Genomic DNA, 20,038 nt, shown 5'->3' with positions numbered 1-20,038 from the left:
AGCTTTATTTTGTCCTTGAAGCCCAAAGGTAAAAGGGTTTGAACATGGCCTATGAAACGTTAAGGTTAGGTTTAGGGCTACATGTAGGACTCTTGGTCCAGGATTGGATTTAGAAATTTATGTGACTAGTGTTCAAACTTTGACGTAGGAGCATTTTTGCTGACCTCATGATGATTAACTGTCTATACATGGGAAAGGGAATCATTCAAAATCTTTCTTCAGCATTGTGTAATCTTTCTCCAGCATTGTGTAATATCCTTGTGATCAGAATATATGACTTTCTACTAGTAGAGCTCACGTACATGTAGTACCAAATCTATTGATCAGTTGGATTAAGGCATTGTTCACAAATGACGTGTTTTAACGCTGCTGGTGAACCAAATCTGTTAAATCTGATAATGATTAAGACTGTGTGCATGGTTAAACCTATGAAGCTCACATACATGTAGATTAGAGCAGTGTTCACATATAGTTAACAGCTAAATTACCGGTAATCATCATACCCTTACCAAGTTTTGTAAGTTTTAAGCATGTGTGAAATTGATTTGTCCCAATTTATGATTCATGAGAATGTGACATTAAAACTTACATCTTAAAGTATTTAATAAAGGCCCTTATTCTACCAGTTCACCTTTCATTCTTGAGTTACAAAACACACACAAAACCCCCCACATCAAATCTAAAATGGGTTTGAATAGATTAGTTGTTGTATGTTTGATATAACTTATGATTTTGATTTAGTTAGTGCTATGTACTCCAAATTCCCTAGTCCCTACCTCTGAATATTTAAATGAATTGATGAGTTGTAATTGATATGGTGCCATTTTTGCTGTCCTCTCGCACTTCAAGTGTCAAAGTATTGAGGACATAAATTGGGATCCTGTTTTAGAGTAGACCTACCTGCACGTGTCAAAAATCCCTTTATAATTTATCCACATTATTAAAATCCCCCAAATTTGACATGATTCTAAATATAAAGGGAAGGAATAGTCACCAAGATCATCTTAGATGGTGAGGAGTTATCTGAATTAAGTTGTCTTTTGCAAAGAAACACACTTTATACTGCTGTGGATAATGATACATATCACTTCTGTTTTATATTCTGTATGAATGAGTGAAATGGGAGATTTTTTGTTAAAGATACAAACTTGATTTAGTTACATTGTATGACTTGGTTTATATTGTCCATCTACCGTATAGGTTACTTTAGCTACCAGATTGTTTAATTAAAACAAATTAAAAAAATAGAATTTATTTTGGAATATATTTCTTACCATTTCGATTTCTTTTAGAGAAGTGTTAGGAAACTTGTACTTCCAGATAATAGCACATGAAATGAAAGAATTAATGAAGCCTCTCTATTTTCACAAGTTTAATCAACAATTAGATGAACCTTACTTATTTAACTTTGGATTCCTGAATTCTCTCATTTTCATAGGTGTAACCCACTTCCAATAAGCAATGGGTTCTATACAAACAGTACCAGTAGTACATGGTGAAAGAGAAGAGTATAAGGAAATAAGTTGATCATGATTTTGACAGTTCTCTGTTAATAGGACATTAAAGTGATTAAACCCACGAGGTGCTAATTAAGTCAGCCCCCAGATTCAATTAAGTGCCAGCCGTGCTTGGGACATTTACAATCAGAGAGCAACGATTGCAGTTGCCTCTAATGGATTCCAATCCACAGGAAGTTTTAACTGCTAAAATCTGGCTCGTATTTGGTTGAATGATTGAACATTTAATGACATAACGAGGGGCACAATGGGGATAAGTCAGGCCTGCTGTAATTGATGAACAATGAAGGTCAAGTCAGGCAAATGGAAAGACACAGTAATCTTGGCATGGTAGACGTTTTGGCAGCGTAATTTCCAATGTGTGGGGTCAGTCAATTGTAAGTGCTCTAGAGATTGCTGTAAATTACATGATGTGTTCCTGAATGTAATTTACAGCAATGGAAAGTATGGAATCAATATCATGATGACTACACAGTGGCAGTTTCAGATTCTTTAGCTGGGGGGGGGGGGGGGTGCACATTTTGCAGAAATAAAATAACAATAATAATGAAAAAAAATAAGAACAAGAACAAACAAAAAACAGTAACAACAATGTTGCCAGTAAGGGAGGGGTACATACATGTCATTTTATTCAAATGTGAAGTTGGGTTTATTAAATGCATGATATAGTTTTGCCAATGGAGATGGGCTGGGGCACATACCCCCTCTTCCCCCTGAGTCTTTCATTTTTATTCAAAAGTCAAAACTAGTTTATAATATCTGTCACAAGTCATGGTCACAGTTGGTCCTCTTAAAATCTTTTACCGCTCAATTATAATCTGAGAGGGTCATTTATTTGAATATTTATTGCCTATAATTACAATTTAAAGTACAACACAGGCCATAAAACTTGTCCAATGTGTAGTTTCAGTTTGTAATAACTGTAGGAATGAACTTTGAGATATGTCATAAGCGTACACTTTAAATATTTGTATTCTTTCAGGACAATAGATTTCTTATGGATGTAAAAAGGGGTTTTATGGCAATTTATGTCAAAAGATCAAAAATTAGTGCAATGTTATTTGTCATATGGGGCCAGTCACCACGAAATGAGTCCAGTGTCGCATTAGGCTCAATCGTAGTAATAGCGATGTATAGTGTGTATGTACTGAAAATTGACCCACCTACCACATTTAAGATTTTTCCAAAAATCGACTTATTATTTCTTTGTTTGTTGAAAGTTTCATTGAAATCAAATGATGGGAAGTGTGTTGTTGCTATGTTGTTGTTGACCAGACTATAATATGTTACGCATCATTAACTTTACACCTAATTATCTCAAAACTGGGTAATCCCATTGTTATAAAGTCCAATTAGGTTTTTGTTCATATTTCTGGATATAATTTATCAATTTTAATGTGTGACCCCTTAATTTAAAGCTTACTTAATGTAGATTCATATAATACTTAAAAACAGGAATAAAATTTTTGACCAACTGGACTCATTTCGTGGTGACAGGCCCCATATGCTGCCCTGTGAACTTGATATTTCGAAAATATCTTCTGAAATGCAAATACTCAAAATTCTTTTCAAACCTTACTGACTGATATAAAACGTTGCCAAACCCTAGCTTCAAAATTCCCCCTAACATTGCTTTTACAAGCTTTGAAGATATTCTCATTTTGAAGATGTTGATGAACCAAGCAGTTGTTTACACTATTTTCACTATTGTTGAGGAAGTAATGTGGCCTGCAAAGGGGAAGTCCCAGCTGGAGAGAGTAAACACTTATCATGTGATTCTATACATTTGATTCCTATACACCCAATGTTACCGTATAAAACTTGTAGACCTGTTTGATTTTCCGCTGCAAAGGGTGTCATTTCCAAAGTTGGCAATGTATATTTTGCAAATAATGATTCTACCTTTTTACAGGATATTTTTGCATTCTGGCCCCTGTTCAATCATGGATCCTAGACTACTAGTACCCTCATTTGATTTAGGGTTTTTATTTAGATTGCTCATGATGATAAACTCTGACATCACCCTTCGACGGCCTGTCAGAGCTACTTTTAAACCATTCTAATCTATTTTAAGTTGTATGTTTCATATATTGGAGTTGCTTTCACCTGATTTTCTTGAGGGACCAGGATATTAGAATTACACTTCCCTAGATCGGAAAGGGGCTGCAGTGGATCGCTCTAAGCTTCCGTCGAGCCCTGTGTTTCAGAAACAGGAATTTGGCACAGATTTAGGTTTAAAGGGGATTTGAAGAGGTAGTTAATTCCAGGAAAATGAGCATTTTAGAGGCTGTATTAAATTCAGTTCGATGGAAGAAGACCTTTTCTGATATCAATTTCCCGTTTTAAAGATGGATCTCTAAATAAACACAGTCATTGTATTGATTACTAGGGTGATTCTAATTTCCATACTTTGTGTATATACATTTTTATTAAAAAAAAGAAAGAATAACAAAGAAATAAAAGAGAGATATTAAGAAGTTCTTTAATAGTTTTGGGTGGTTTGTCTTTGCATTCTATACATCATATAAATAGATATAAAACATGTGAGCTTGCCTAGCTTTGTGTAACCTGTTTCTAATCACATTTATAAATAGGCCTTTCTGTATTGGTTTCACTACATTTTTAAACTCTGCTACACCTTTTCTCCCTCCACAGAGGCAGTATAGTTTGTATCCTTGTTGATATACATGTAAGGCATGGCAAACTGTGAAATATAGTTTGAAATAAATTTTCAGTCAGTAAAATATAATGAAATTGACTCTTAACCTTTCATTGCCTTTGCATGTTTGATATTCATTCTAGTATTCCAGTACCAAGAAGAAACTCATTTTCGTCTCAAAATCCAAAAGAGGCACATGAATAATAGGAAGTTTAATGTAATATATCACTCATTAGATAAAGATAGAAAGTAGAAACTAACTACAAGTTTAAACATGTCTTATGTTCATGATTCTATTTAGGCCTTTCACAAGCTGCATTTACAAGCAAAAATCATTTAGTTTTTCTCACATTCAGGTGTTTTTTTAAAATCTGCTAGGCAACTGCCGGTATAAATTCTGCCTCTGGGGTTGGTTTTTTTAAAACACCGGCGGAAGTTTCACAGATTTTTGCAGTGTAAATGCTCCCTCTCAAAACATAGAAGTATGATTCGGGTTTTTGGTCACTTGACATTTCTTGCTTTTCTGCAATCGCATGCAGAGCAGCGTCAAGTCGCCCGCCCCGCCCCCAGAATGAGCAAACACCAACAGTTTTTATGGGTTTATTTTATTCAGATGTGTAACGGCAGTAAAAAAAGAAGAAGATGGTTTTGGGGCTGTGTACTTGGCCCTAACAGTACATGAGATAATGAAAATTATCTCTCATTTATTAGATTCTTACTACATAATTGAAAGTGCACCTTTCACTGTATGAACACGTGGTTGACCACATTACTGGTTGATTCAGGATTTACTTGAATAATATCAATTCTATTGTCATTGATGACTTCCTGCTTGTATGGGATCAAAGTGCATGATTCTTATTCACTATTATGGTCATCAATCACTACTACTAACGTACGATTGTAATAATGGCTGTTAATTTGTTTAAAGTAAAGTGTATTTACTGTTTTATAATAAAATTTACTCGATGCATTTGATGTGAAATCTTATAGGATAAGGGCTAAGAAAGCCCAGATTCGTAAGGCCTACGTAAGTTATGACAAGTTGGTTTACCAAGCCACTGATTTGACTCAGAATGAATGAGGCGATAGCTTGCGTGATATTCTTGAATCTAGCGCTGTGATACATTTGGATTTGGAATGATACCTCTTATGTTATTATGGACAGAATACTGTGTTAAGTCAAAGCTAAGACTTGGTATGCACATGTTTAGATTAAAGTGATCATGTTTAAGCGCTGGTGTATGAGCATTCTGAAATCAGAGCTTAAACCCAGCTGCCTTCTTACACACTGATCATACCAAGCTCCGATTTAAGCCCAAGATTAGTTCTCAAATGATCTTTACGTTTATGTCATTCATTTTACAGCTTGACCTGAAAAAAATATGACAATTTTTTTTTCTGGCCCCAAAACTCTCAAATGGAACTAGACCCCCCCCCCCCCCCAGTTCAAAATTTAAAGAGACACTACATATATGTACCTGCATTTGAGTTCTACTCAGGCTTGAGTTATTCACTGTAGACTAGTAGTAAACCAGCGTGCATGCACAAAACAAATATTACCTTCTAAATCTACTATCTACATACATTCATATATACCAAAGAAAAACAAACAAGAAGTGACTCAGTGCTTAGTATTTTGTTTAGTTGATATTTTCAGGTAAAACCAAATCCTTGGGAATATTCATTTTCACACCTCTCTCTCTCAATTTTTACTAGAAGGAGACATATGAGAAGTTGATTTTCTTGAGAGAAAAAATATTCACCCCTTTGCCAGATTCTATCTTTCTGCAATTTCACCCAATTTGAATGAGTGTCTGTCTGGTCTAGACTGAAGATAAGGACCATGTCCCTAGATATCATCCTGATGGAGGGGAGCTAGAGCTTCCTCATGCTGAGTGAAAGAGTTATTTTGAGATGTATGAACAGATCAGATATAAACCATGCACACTGTGCTGACCTTGTATGGAAAATATTCTAAAGGTTGTTATAAAGCCAAGACATTCTTTCCTATGTCTGTATTGTATGAAAGAATTGGTTTCTAGAATGTAGGATTTAATTTGTTTGCTTTTTAAAGTTGAAGAAAGTTCCCTTTTGTTGGCATGTATGTGATGGCACCTGATGGGGTGAGAGGGGGGGGGGGGGGTGTTGTGAAAAAGAGGAGCATATGATATATGGTGAAAGAATGAGATGATCTGTACATTAACTCCTTAGAATACCCTTAAGGTGCAAAAATGAAAGATTTCTAGATATTTTGTTTGTTTCAAAAAACACAAAGTTTAGTGAAGCATTTATATTTGGTAAATTGACAGCATATTGTATGTGAATAGCCAGTGATAGAGTATGTCTTGATTAACTACAACTGTTGTGGTTAAAGAGATACTCAAATCCATGTCATGTCGATAATGAATGGTGTGAGTCAGTCATGTTACCCTCATTCACCTGTTCTTTTCTAAGGCCATGCCATGGCAATAAGATTAAATCCATTGTCAGTTATAGTACTTGTAATAGGTAGTGAATACAAACACATGGTACTCTAGCCAGATATGTAACAAGTTGATTGTGTAGTGACTTTTGAGGTAATCCTCCTGTCTGACAACAAGCTCAAAATGAAAATATGAATTTAATTAAAAATGGTAAATTGTTGCAATATTTGCAAGCAGCTCAAATGCATGAGGTTGCAATCACAAACTTCTGGGTCCACACTAGCACCCCTATGTAATTCTATACCCCCATAATTTTGAAATCCATACATATGAGGCACATGCATAGAGACCTCCTGTGGGCTTGGCTTCATTGATCTTGGAAAAATCTTTTGAAAAAATCCAAAGTAGAATAATAATTAGTTTTTGCAAAAATCCAGACAAAGCAATCACTAATACATGTACCTCATAAAGATGAAATTTATTTGACTTTTAACAGTCCCTTTTTGGATATAGCTGCAATGTAGGTTTGAGGAAAAAAATGTATAAGTTTGTTTCACCCATAAAGTGAATGCAGGGATTTCCCCTTTTCGTTTTATGCAATATTTTGTAACCCATTTCAAATCTCTATTTATGATAGTATTAATTTTTCTAGTAAAGTGCTTTAAGAATCTTTGTATCCTGAATTTCAACGAGATCAATTTTGTTTTACTTCCCCATTCTGTGGATACATGTAATAATTTCATGATTAATATTTGATGAAAATGCACTCTGGTCACTCGCTAATTTCAAACAAAGTTCACATTTCTCTTCCTATATAAATTCAATGCCTTTTCACAGTTTGAGGAATTACTTAGTTTACATTACTGCCACATAATCCATATATTGTTGGCCTATCAAGTATCAACTGTATTTGTAGCAAGAATAGAAAAAGGATGTATTTCACATTTTGTAGGATATTTTCTACATAGCCTACCATATTAATAAAATAAACAATAATAAATCAGGAACTCTATACACCCCTGTAGGAATACCCCTCCAAAATACAAAAAACAGAAAATATCTCTTTAATAATAACCCCTGTACTTGTCACTTTTTTGTATAGTGTTCTTCCCTTACCACTATTCGACTACGGTACCCTTTTTAAAAATTATTTACTAGAAATTTATTTTGGACTATAATGCAGTATTGTCAAATACCTATCTTGTGATTCTGTGTAATTACTGCTAATGACTTTGTTTGTGTGACATATTTATATAATAATTAGTACAGTCACACAGATGTGCATGAGCAGACTCATGTTTGTCTTTGTATTTCTGAATGATTCATACCATGTTGCCTGTGAGTGACTGCCAAACACAATAGGAACGTATTAAAGGTATAGGTTACAATATGCATTTTCAACTCAAAAATTAAAGTGATGCACTGACAGTTTGTCTTTGTATTTCTGAATGATTCATACCATGTTGCCTGTGAGTGACTGCCAAACACAATAGGAACGTATTAAAGGTATAGGTTACAATATGCATTTTCAACTCAAAAATTAAAGTGATGCACTGACAGCTGTAATAAGTACGAAGGAAAAGGTGAAGAGGCACAACAGCATAGGTCTGCATGAAGAAATAAGACATATTTAGGATTTAAGTCAGTATATTTTCTCGAGCTGTGATTTTGTCAAATCATGTATAACATGAAACTATCTTGAGATACTCTTGTTATTGTGAAAGTATTATAGAATGTTACAAGCAAAAAGATTGTATTCTAACATATCAAAGAGCAATATTTATATTTTTCTTATTGCCCAATTCACTTTGATATACACTTTTGGGGGAATTTACGGAAGTTTATTATTTTACTGGCAGGTCCAATCTATTTTGTCCCATACATGTACATGTAAGTTTCGATATATTGGATAGTGCTGATAGCCCCACTAATGCTTGAATCAGACAGAACATGATTAAAATTATATGAGAATATCTCACTTGTTCTTTTGGATGTTTGTATGTAGGCCTATATCTTGAAAACCCTCTCATCATCAAATGCGTACTGGGAAATTCTAGAAAAAATACGTATTGTTCAGTTTCTATGAACTTTTACAAACCACAAGAGAATATACCTGTACCAATATGATAAAAATCATGATTTGAAATTCACAAATGCAAAGTCCAGTCTGCTTCTGAACGTTGTACCCTAAATAAAAACACAATAGCTGACAGCCTTGTCATTGTTTCAAGTGAAACAATTAAATTGTTTATAAAAGTGAAACTATCAGTTTTATGATATGCCCAAACACAGTAAGCATGATCATTTTTGTATTAAAGCCAGAAGATGAGTTTTATACAGTAGACCTACAGGGTATTACAAAATACTGTGGTCTTTACAGTACATACAAATACCTTATTAAGTTGAGAAGGAGTATTTTATTTCATGAAGTATTGGCTCTTACATGTACCTTCCATGTATTTGACAAAGGTCTAATTCATTTCAACATTCTATTCAGACAAGCTACAAAATCATCACGAGATCATCAGATTCAGAATTATCTTCCTTTTAAGGTTATTGATGAGTCAATGGCTATGTGTCCATTGTTTACATGCAGGTGAAGTTACTTAGACTTTGTACTATACTGTCCCAATATTATATTTTCAGTGTCGCTCCCTCTCAGTATCTCACATGCACTTGTAAGTTTGTGCTTCAGTGTATACATGTATTTGGGAGGTCATAATTTGTTGATGGACATGATTTAAGGCAACAGGTGATCAGGAACTAGATCTAGAATCCTCCAGAGGGACGATCCCGGTCTGACCCATACCGGTTACTATGGTAACTGATAGCACAGGAAGTCACTTCAACAATTTCTGGTCATTGGACCTTCCATGTGCATCCTGGGAACGTGACAATTGAGTCGTCTTTCTTCTTATTAATCTCATTAATCTCTCTTTAATCTTCATTTCTCTGTAAGCGTGACTGTCCCATCAACGTGTGTATGATGTACTAGTAGTTTAAATTTCAAAGTGAGTTACAAACTTGTGTTCTAAAATATTTATAGAATAGGGGCCATTTGGTTGTGGGGAACGTCAAGTCTCTATGTTTTTGTGTGTTTGGATGAAATGAGATCACTTTGATTAAGTTAGACAATTTTATTTTTTATCTTTTTAATAGAAAGGTATGTGCACTGTTGGGTGGGGGGGGGGGGGGAGTGACCCTCGCTGCTCTTACTAAGACAGCACAAACACAAGGACAAATGTGCTCCCTGTAATTTTGTTTTTACAACTCTTTACAAAAATGTGACAACAGGTACTAACCCATGCACAAAATTGTGCCCCCTTTTAGGATTTCCTTGGTCCATCACTGATTACATAATTGCTAATTTTTATTACTTATCAATTAAAAGTAAAGAAATAAATTTAATCGCTGTTAATAAAATTGAAAACAGTCATATGGTGTAAGTGAAATGTACTTTTAATCCAAATTGACAGATCTGCATCAATATGTCTTCAAATCCCAACATTCTCATTCAAATCCCATGCCTGCTGAATATTATGACATAAATCTAATTAGATTTATCCATCAAAATGTCTCTGTACAACCCTGCAGTAGATGAATATGTGCATTATAAAACCAAATTCAAATATGATTTGTTGGATGAAGCAAGACAAGAGAGGTCTCTCTTTCACTACACCATAAATCCAACATGAAGCCGTTGGATTGTAGCCCAAGAGAAACCCCCTCCCCTTCCCCTTCCTCAGCGCTCGCTCAGTGTATGACATCATGCTGTTGTGAGTGTGAGCTCAACATCTCTACTTATTGGCCTACATGTAATACCCTAGCTTATGTGCATGAGCTGTATGTGAGTGTGTCATAATGTAATACCGAGTCACACTACCATGCCAACTGCAAACTGACCAATAAGACTACATCTTAAGGTATTGTGGATTCATTGTTTGTCTCAACACCCCCTCAAACAAAATAGATAAACACAACTTAAAGAGGTAAAATGTTAGCGAGAATTCTTTTTTCTTCTTCTTAAAGAGAGTTGTTTCAATGGATGGAGTTAAATCATCAACCCAAAGAAGAAGAAGAAAAATACTGAAAGAAACTTATGATGCAGACGGATGAAGATAGAATTTAGATTAGTTAATTTTATCGAACAGGACTGACAATAGCTCATGTTCAACTCATAAACAGTTTACCTCATGACAGTTAACCTGCTGACTTCTAAATTCTCTCATGCCCATATAGGCTTTATACAGAAGCCAACCGGTTCCAGCAGGGAATGGGTTAACAACATCCTTCTGACTCTCAAAAAGTCACCATCCTTACTCACTTGTCTCAAAAGGAAGATGTGATTCCACTCTTTCATAAATCAGAATACATTGGAATGGTTGACATGTAATACTTCCTGTCAATTAATTATGTAATTGGCATGGAGCTATAGAGGATTGAAGTCAATAGATATGTAATATAATTGTCTCTATGTTGATTCTGTAATGATATTTTTAAGATTAAGCCAAAGATATATCTGGATTAAAGCCATGGTCAATGCATGTTGAATTCAAATGAAATAAAACGTTGACTGAAAATAAAATATTTATACATCATTTAATTTTGCAGACAAGAAATCTGAAGATGGATATATCCTTATGAATGAAACTATCAAAAACTGTCATAGGTATTTCACATGTATAGTATGTACATGCACAGTAAATTGTCAATATTTTCCAGTCCATTACCAGGCAGAAATACTGCTTTAACCCTGTTTCTTATTGCTGTGAATGGAGAACACAGACAAAGGCCAGTTTCACATAAAGCTCCATCAAAAGCAGTAGAGGGCAGTATTGAACTAAGTTTTAGAGTTTGTAAACCTTGTAAGAATGACTCAACGTTTGACGCCTTCTTTCCCAAGTGTTTTCTACCCCCTTATTTTGTGTGCGTAGGAGTTATGACACTGTTTTACCCCTTCACTCAGTCAGTGCCGATTGTATTATTTTAAACAACCAAATGGCTCCCATATACTTTTGTCAGGAAATAAGATTTAAAAATTTGAAATAGATCTTACTGAGATGTGAACTTATTTATAGCTCTTTTATATTTACAAGATTTATTTATGTGTTTACATTCCTTGATAACATTTATATGTAAGGAATTATTTATGCTCTGAAATCATGAAGCACAACTAACTTCTGGATTACAACTTGGCAGAGTCTGTAGTGCCAAACTAGAAACCAGAAGGTAGCTGATTTTTGAAAGTTGTTATTTCAATGATCTCTGAAATGCTAATTACATTTTAAGAAGAAAATTACTTATTTAACAAAGCGGACCTGAGTCAGGTCCATATTACACTGTACTTTATTGCATTTTTATAAAAACTTAATCATTCAAAATAGATTGAATGAACCCTAAGCTGAAACCTTCATTTAAAAAAGAAATTCATTAAGGGTGAATGAATGTATGATCTGTTTCATTGAAACCTGCTTATAGCAACCACCTGTAAAGAAACTAAGAAAGACAACTTTTTTATAGACCACATGTTTATTTCACTTGAGCAGTTTTTATACAAAGTTCACTGTGTAAGAAATGTTTGTATTTGGAATTATGTGCTATTTAGGAAATGTACCTTGAAACATGTGGCTCCTCATGTTAAACGTAATACAAGTAAATTCATTAACAGAATGAGAGTGATAACACACCTGATCATATAAGAGTGTTTCCTAATAATTTAAGCCGGTGTGAGCCTCTTTCTGGCTTTTCTTGACCAGAGGGTAAAAGACTGGTCATCAATGACCACTGGCCACAAGATGTACCACAGAACATTGGTTAGCATAAGAATGAACGTGTCTGTATGAGGAAATGAATCATTGACATGGTAATTGGGATCAAGTAAAGCGTGATCTATAATCTGCTGACTGACCGTGGTGCCCCCGCTGACCATTTATCCCATTTACCGGTCAAACTGGGGCGATTTGTTGATAATGTTAAGACACATTTTGACCTTATATTTGTTATTATTTGTAAGTAACAGTAAGTTCTATAATATTAGTATTTTGTGAACTGTACTCCATGAAATACTTGAGGAGAGTAATTTTTACACTGTTTGTTTATAAAAAAAAAAATTGTTAGGGTGAAGATACATTTATTAAACAGGCAAAATTGTTTGAAGAATGCTTGCTCATGTTCTCTAGAATTCAAAGACTTTGTCTTTCAGAAAATTGATTGATGAAACAAAACAAATAAAAGAAATCCTTTCCTGCTACATAGTGTACACCAATCAATAGAGCTAAGTAAAATTGACATGAACAGGTAGAAAGTGGAACAGATGTCAACATTTTGACAAGAAAAGGAAATGATTTCATACCAATTGTCTGAGTGAATGACATAGCATGTGATTGAATCTGATCTGCGTTTCTTTAAGTTCTTTTTCCTAGAATGCCAGGTGTGTGCATGACATACATGTACTTTAATCTTGATGTTTAATGGCACTCGTTGTACACTTCCTCAGTTCACATTTAGGGGTTATTATTATTATTATTATTTTTTTTATATTTTTTTGTTAGGGGGGGGGGGGGGATACAGTGATTGGAGATAGACATTGCATGTTACAAGCCTATATCAGTTAATTTAAAATATTTGTCAGAGTGGCTGTCCCCTGTACAACAGGTTGCTGCAACTGTTATTAAATCATTTTTCTTTGTTATTAATTCAACATTTCCTTGGATTTTTTCTTTTTTGTTATTAATAGAATGATAATGATTATTAGACCCCAATAGAGGCCTATCTCAAAACCATGTCACTGTTTAGACAACTTGTCATTGATTTAGTTCCGTTGGTTTGGACAAGATGTAAGGAAGTGGTTTGTTATTTATTTCTAGCAAATAAAAGTGCTCCATGACAGGTGCAGGCGATTTTTCTACAGTGATAATTTTTCTGACATTATACTGTATGTATAATTAACTTCATATACATTTTTGTTTGTTTGAAAATCTAATTTCCATAATCCCACAAAAAGGAACAAAGGAGAGGCAATATTATATGGGCAAGCTCTTCAATGATTTTAACAAATTACATTATGCAAATGATTCATTGTCATGGGAATGCAGGACTCTCTCAACATGGCGTTTAGCAGTTCCAAATTGAATGATATGCTAGATTGTTTTCAGTGTGACATTATTATGCAAGTGCCTTTATATGTATCACTAGTTTTTATTTTCATTAAGACCATTATGGATGCTTTTAATTTCATAGTCGACAAAATAATTAGTCTTTCATTTCTTTTAATAATGATGGAATGTACTATTTATATCTTCTTTAGTAGTTGAAAAACAAAATTATCACTAAGAAGTAATGGTTCCAGATGCTTGTATCCTTATTTTATTTTTTATAATTTTGTATCCATATTCTATTTTTCATTATCCCTCAAATTATGTAAGCTTTTGGGAAAATGAAAGTAAGGAAATTAGGAAACCTTCATGTACATTGAATTCTGATGACGATGATAGTGATGAGATTCTCATGGGAATGTTAAGTTGGATAGTGTAGGTCCATTGCATTTTATTTTGAAAACATCCTTATTTGTGTGTGATTGGAAACCGGTATCATCTTTGAAGGTTAATGGATTTAATTGCGCATGAACTAGATCATAATGTCATCAGACAAGGATTAGGGATACAAATTTTTGTTGAGGAACATTTCATGAACTTCAGAAGTTGGAAGTGGTCGTAATTGTCCCTCGATCTTACCAAGAAACTTAGAAAGGGGAATCTGTTAACACCTCATGATATCCATGATCCTATTTGATCCACAAAAACCGCACTGTTGTCAGTGAGTAGATGATGGTATCATCTCTGTGTTAGAACTAGATCATGGATTGATAGAGAGGAATTCATCCACCCCTCCCTCCCTCCTAAAGGATGATATGGCACTTCTGATGCTGTGAAAGAATGACAAGTTTTGTCTTTCAATTTTCATATTAGTGTAATTACATTTCCGTCATAAATAATTCATGTTTCTGTGAAATGGCAAATTGGTAAAAAGTGTTCTTGTCCAAAAGCTGTGTTTCTGAAGAGATTATGCATTTCTGAATAGAGGTAAAGAGGACAAAGACAGAGACAGACAGAGAGAGAGAGAGAGAGAGAGAGAGAGAGAGAGAGAGAGAGATAGAGAGAGAGAGAGAGAGAAGGAGAGACAGACGAGGAGAGAGAGTTGAGAAAAAAATTGATCACAGAATTCAAAAACAGATCCTCAGTCATTTTGTTTACAACATTTATTTCAATTCAGTAATTTTGTTGTTCATGAAAATAATATTTGCATACATCTGATTTATTCAAAGTCACATTTAAGTCACATTAGTAAATTCAAAACTTGCTTGTGAAAGTTTCTCTAAACTTTTGCCCCCTCATATCTGTCACTTAAGTTAACCAAAGTCCCTTGAAATCAGGGCTCATACTGTGGTCACACAAAGGTAGCCAAGGGGACAATGCTTGATCTAAATGAGGGTCTCACCTTTCATGCCTGTGGTGTCCTATCTTGATGGGAGCAGACAAAGAAGTGTCATACTTGTCATGGAACAGACATCTAAAGACTTGTGTGAAATGTCAAGTAAGGTGTGTTTCCACTATCCCCAAATAAGCCAGTACAACTCATCTTTGACGAATCCTGCTCCCTCGTACAAAACTGCAGAGCTTAGGTTGTCACTTGTCTGAAAAAGCTCTGATCACAAACAGATTTCTTCTGTAGATATTGATAATGTTTTTCAGTTCAATACTTACTTCATGTTTGATTCAAATATAAGCAGTGAAATTCAATAAAAAGGTTCCTAATCATTTGAGAAAAAAAATATGAAGGATCGTTCTTGAGGATTATTAGACAAATCGGCAACACTATGTTTCCCTGTGCATGTTGCCTTCCACTTTTTGTAATAATAATAATAATCCGTTTTTTTTATATAGCGCTCAATACACCCATCCAACGATGTGCCTTAGCGCTTTACAGATATATTATTACCCCGGTCATCGGATTCAGGCTTACCTGCACACAATGTGTGCACATTTCCCACTCCCAGGGGAGCATTCCAGCCTGTCGCCATTTTACAAGCGCACGCTTGCTCGTCCAACCACATGAACGTTCGCATCCTACCGGTTACCCATTTAACACCTGGGTGGAGAGTAGCAAATGCAGGTAAATATCTTGCCAAAGGATATTAGTGCCATGTCGGGATTCGAACCCTCGACCTTCGCATCTACAGTCAAGCGCCTTAAACCACTCGACCACGACACTCCCACTTTTGTACCCCAAAAGTTACAAAATATTTCTCGAAGATTGAATCTTTATGTTATTAAGAACATGATACAGACTCTCTTCTATTTGAAGAATCTATACACCCCTCTTCAGCATCAAAGTACCAAAAATGTAGATGATCATAGAAATCATAGAATTTTCTAATGTGTTTGATGATGTTCAAGAGTTAGAAAATGTATAAATGTCTTGTTCTTTAGATAATTTCTTGTGGAAATTTTTGAAACATTTAAAACTTCTCATAGATCAACCCATCTAGACTCGTACTTGTCTTCATGAGAGTGATAATGAGAATACACCCAAAGAGCGTCTGCTAAGAGTCCTTCATTGCCATTAAGATAATTATCAACCTGCGTAAGAGACCCATCCTAATCATCTCGTGGGACAAAGGAGTGGGTGGGGCCGGAGTAAAGCAGAGGTGGTTGGACTCAAATTAGCTGTCGATATTCTCTGTGAAATGATGGAAATTTGGGTCTTATTGTTCTCCTTGGTGAGGCATAGGTTGTGGTCAGACTCGGTAATCAGGTCCCTGGGTGTAGGTCTAGCAGAAGAACAGTATCGGTCAGAAAGATGCCGATGCATTCAACACTACAAATCTGCTTCAGGAAGACAGTCGATATCTCCTTGTAGTAGATTATCTATATTCATGTTTAAATGATATGAATTTACATTTACTTATTAAGTTAATTGTGCTCAATAGATCCTTTGACTTCAGTAACCAGGGGGCTCATATCTGAAGCCTAAAGGAATAAAACATGTATGTAGTCAGTAGGTTAATCTGCTATTAGTATATCCCAGCAATTCGTAAGTCTACAGACCTTGATCAACTGTAGCCCAGGGAGGTGGTTAAGACAGTTTCATAACTTTGAAATCCCAACTGAAAAAAAAAATTGATTACGCAGATTGCTTTCAGAAAGGTCTATTTTAAGATCATAACTGACGTAGATACACGACTTACCTTGGGTTTGTTCCAGCCCAATAAAAAAAAAAACTCTCAAATTTCTATGATAACTGAGAGTAATTGTCAAAGGAACATCTTTCCTTTTGGCCTGGGATTCTCTCTGTCGTCAATGGCATTACTGAAGTACGTAAGACCTAGGGCTGTAGAAGGCCCAGTCATCTGGATGCGAGGCTGAATCAGTAATTTGAACAAAATGGGAGTCATTGTCAATTAACCTGCTTAAATCGCTTTCATTACTACGTTGATTGCAATCTCTCTCTTCCTACGTCATTGGCAGCCATCTTGATTTGGACCAGGTCGTTATAGGCTTAGTTCATAAACTCTTTTGTCCTCATCAGGTAGATCGAGTGTGGTGTAGGTAACCCCTTCCACTCAGGTGAGCTATTCCCCAACGGCTCTCCATTGTAGCCTAGGAGACGGGATGTGACTACCGGTAGTAGGGAATTGATTAACGATAGAACAAAGGTGCTCAAAATGATGTTATAAATAGTTTTATCATGTGTAACATAATTTGAAACATTTATAGAGATTCCCAAATCACAATCATGAGGTAATTGCAAATTCCCCATGGAACATTTGTAAACAATTACAAGACTGCAATGTCCATACATTAATTTAAATCATACCTTTGGAGTAGAGTTGCAATTTATGCATAATCAGCGGATTGTTAATAGTGACACAAATTTTCTTGCAATAAATCCTATTATTGTTCAAGAACAAAAGGACTATCGACAAGATTTGTTTTGCTTTGAGTTCAATAATTTGAATCCTGTCACCTCAATCAATTTCTATCCTGAAGTTGAATATTTAGAATAAAAAATATAGTACTTGTCTTGAACATGTCCTTGGTTAAGGATAAGATTCTACACTTTGATTACCTTGATAGAGACTAATTCAGTGCAACCTGTCAGCCTGCCTGCGTGGTTGCTAGGAAGATGCGAGTAATGACGATTTCCCCTTGGCAACGAGCCTCAGCTCCAAGACCTGTGATGACTCACAAAGACTAGGGGGTCCTAACGCAAGTTGGAAACATCAATTACGTTGCGTTGTCATGGACATGGCTCCTAGAATAGCTTGTCAGACCGGGTCTCTCCCTCCGCGGCAATGGTTCAACAGCAGCGAGTCCTGTTAATCGCTGATCCTTTGTCATTATCCCTTCCAGTAGCTGCACAGTAGCTGGCTACGTCTGAAGTTAAAGAGGTTCCCTCACTCTCTACCTAGCCGTTATCACAGTCCCAAACGGGAAGTGATACGTACTGTGCACACAGACGGGGATCGGTCCAACAATAAACTCACATCTTTCTATTCTTAACTTCTTAAAAGTTCATCGGACAACTGTACATGTTGTGGAATAACAACAATCTGGATTTCACTGTTTATGTCTCATCATTTCAATACTCGGGTTTGAAGACGAGAAATACATGCCTTTGAAGGAATATTGCCCAACCTTCTCTGAGGCTGTATGTGATTAAATCTTCAGATCCTCCTCGTGCTACCATCGTGTTGTTGTTTACGTCGATTTGTTTTGGATACATTGGATATCTGACCATGTGCAGGAGTGGTATACCTTACAAGGAGTGTCAGCAGGCCCTCAAATTTTCATCTTCATGATCAGTAAGTTTAATAGAGAGTTATGTTGTACTTAGAAAACAATCTTGAAGAAGTCTTCAACTATATTATTGTTACTGATCAAAACTAATTAAATGATTCTCTTTTCGCTCATTGAGCCTTGTATACATTCAGTTTCATATGGAATTGTAAGATGTAAGTGGACAATTCCTTGAATTGAAAAATGTCACAAAGGGATCTATGGATATACTGAACATTTGAAAATGTATAGAATTTCTTAAATGAAACAATGGACATTTTTAAGGTATAAGTCTGCTTTTTATACCTAGAAAGTATTAATCCCTATATCTTACAACACAATTTATGCAAAATTTGACCACTAAAGATTAGTTTTGTTTATCATTTAGGAAATGAATGTTAGTCTAAAGGTAAAGAGCTACTTACATCAAGTATATCTCTGTCAATCATAACAAAACATGAGGGACCATTGTTTCCGGAAATGAAGATAAATGAAGCAATTAATCCTCTTCAATTATTTTACTACCAACAATGTACATGTACATGTTCATACAGAAAGTACCTGTATGAAAGGGATGGCATGACAGAAAACAATTGTCAGGGGTTGATGACAGTTGCCAGCTGTTTGAGATCCTCTCCTCTACCTCGTTTCCACCCTACATGCCCCATGAATATGTCTGTCATAGAACAGAGGATTATTCTGCTTCTAGAGTTGTTATACCCTGTGTCTGAGGCTGTGATTGGATATTGTTTTATTTTAATATTAAAATGAGTTGTAAAAATTAAATTCCCAAGGTAATGATCATATTGGCTTCTTGTATACTGCTCATATCCATTTTACATAGCCATTTAGGTGCACATTGGCTTGATCTCATCTATCGATTATGTGCCTATACTTTAATATGATAACTTGTATCCTAATGTGTATAGGAACAAATCCTTGCCAGTGCCACGCATGCAAGAACTAAGCTATTTTGGTTGTATTATAGTCCCGGAATATATATCTATGCCTGTCTGTCATATTTCACACAATACTTGTCAATCCTGCATACTTCATAAAATGCCCTTGGAAGCTATTGATAGTCTCTATTCCTGACTTCCTGTCACTCAATACATGGGGGCTCGAATCGAAGTAGCCCCCGAAATGCCAAAAGAACCCCTAAAAGTCATAAAAGAGCCCCCAAATATTTGCATGAAGTTCAATGCAAAACAAAATAAAGAGTGTTATTTTTATGCAAGCAAGTTTGAAAAGTAGCCCAAAAAATCTTTTAAATACTTTTTTCCCTGCTAGTATAGCTTGCACTAAACTTTCTTTATTTGTGTTAATTCATCATAGCCAAAGGTCTCATCTCTAGACTAGTAAGGAGTAGACATGGCACCATTCAGCAGTGAAACAATTAGATTTGATATCTTGAGCACAATGTGTGAAGCACATTGTAGTCAGTATTGAGTAAATTAGCCAGGGTAGTTCGCACAGGAAATTTAATCCCTAGATAGCACCGTAGAGGTATGATGAACCCAATTAGTATTCAGTCATTGCCGGGTGACCTGGTACTTCACGCTCAACCGCCCCTCTCTTCTTTACCCCCTCCCTTCCTGT

General features: G+C 35.4%; 1 protein-coding gene across 3 annotated transcripts in view; it reads left to right on the top strand.

Moving 5' to 3' along the window:
- Nucleotides 1-20,038, top strand: part of LOC100887988 — a 48,942-nt gene that overhangs the window by 3,454 nt on the left and 25,450 nt on the right. Inside the window, exon 1 of one of the 3 annotated variants that reach the window (XM_030976436.1) lies at nt 17,954-18,465. The exons of the other annotated variants lie outside the window; for them this stretch is intronic. The gene's annotated coding sequence lies outside the window, so the exon portion shown is untranslated. Of the gene's footprint in view, nt 1-17,953; nt 18,466-20,038 lie in introns of those variants that run through there. 3 annotated transcript variants of the gene reach the window in all.

This window comes from Strongylocentrotus purpuratus, unplaced genomic scaffold (genome assembly GCF_000002235.5).
Source record: "Strongylocentrotus purpuratus isolate Spur 01 unplaced genomic scaffold, Spur_5.0 spur5_contig_870, whole genome shotgun sequence".
In the NCBI taxonomy this organism is placed as follows: Eukaryota; Metazoa; Echinodermata; class Echinoidea; order Camarodonta; family Strongylocentrotidae; genus Strongylocentrotus; species Strongylocentrotus purpuratus.
Note: the sequence above shows the minus strand (reverse complement) of the source record. Positions and strands in the feature narration are given on the sequence as shown.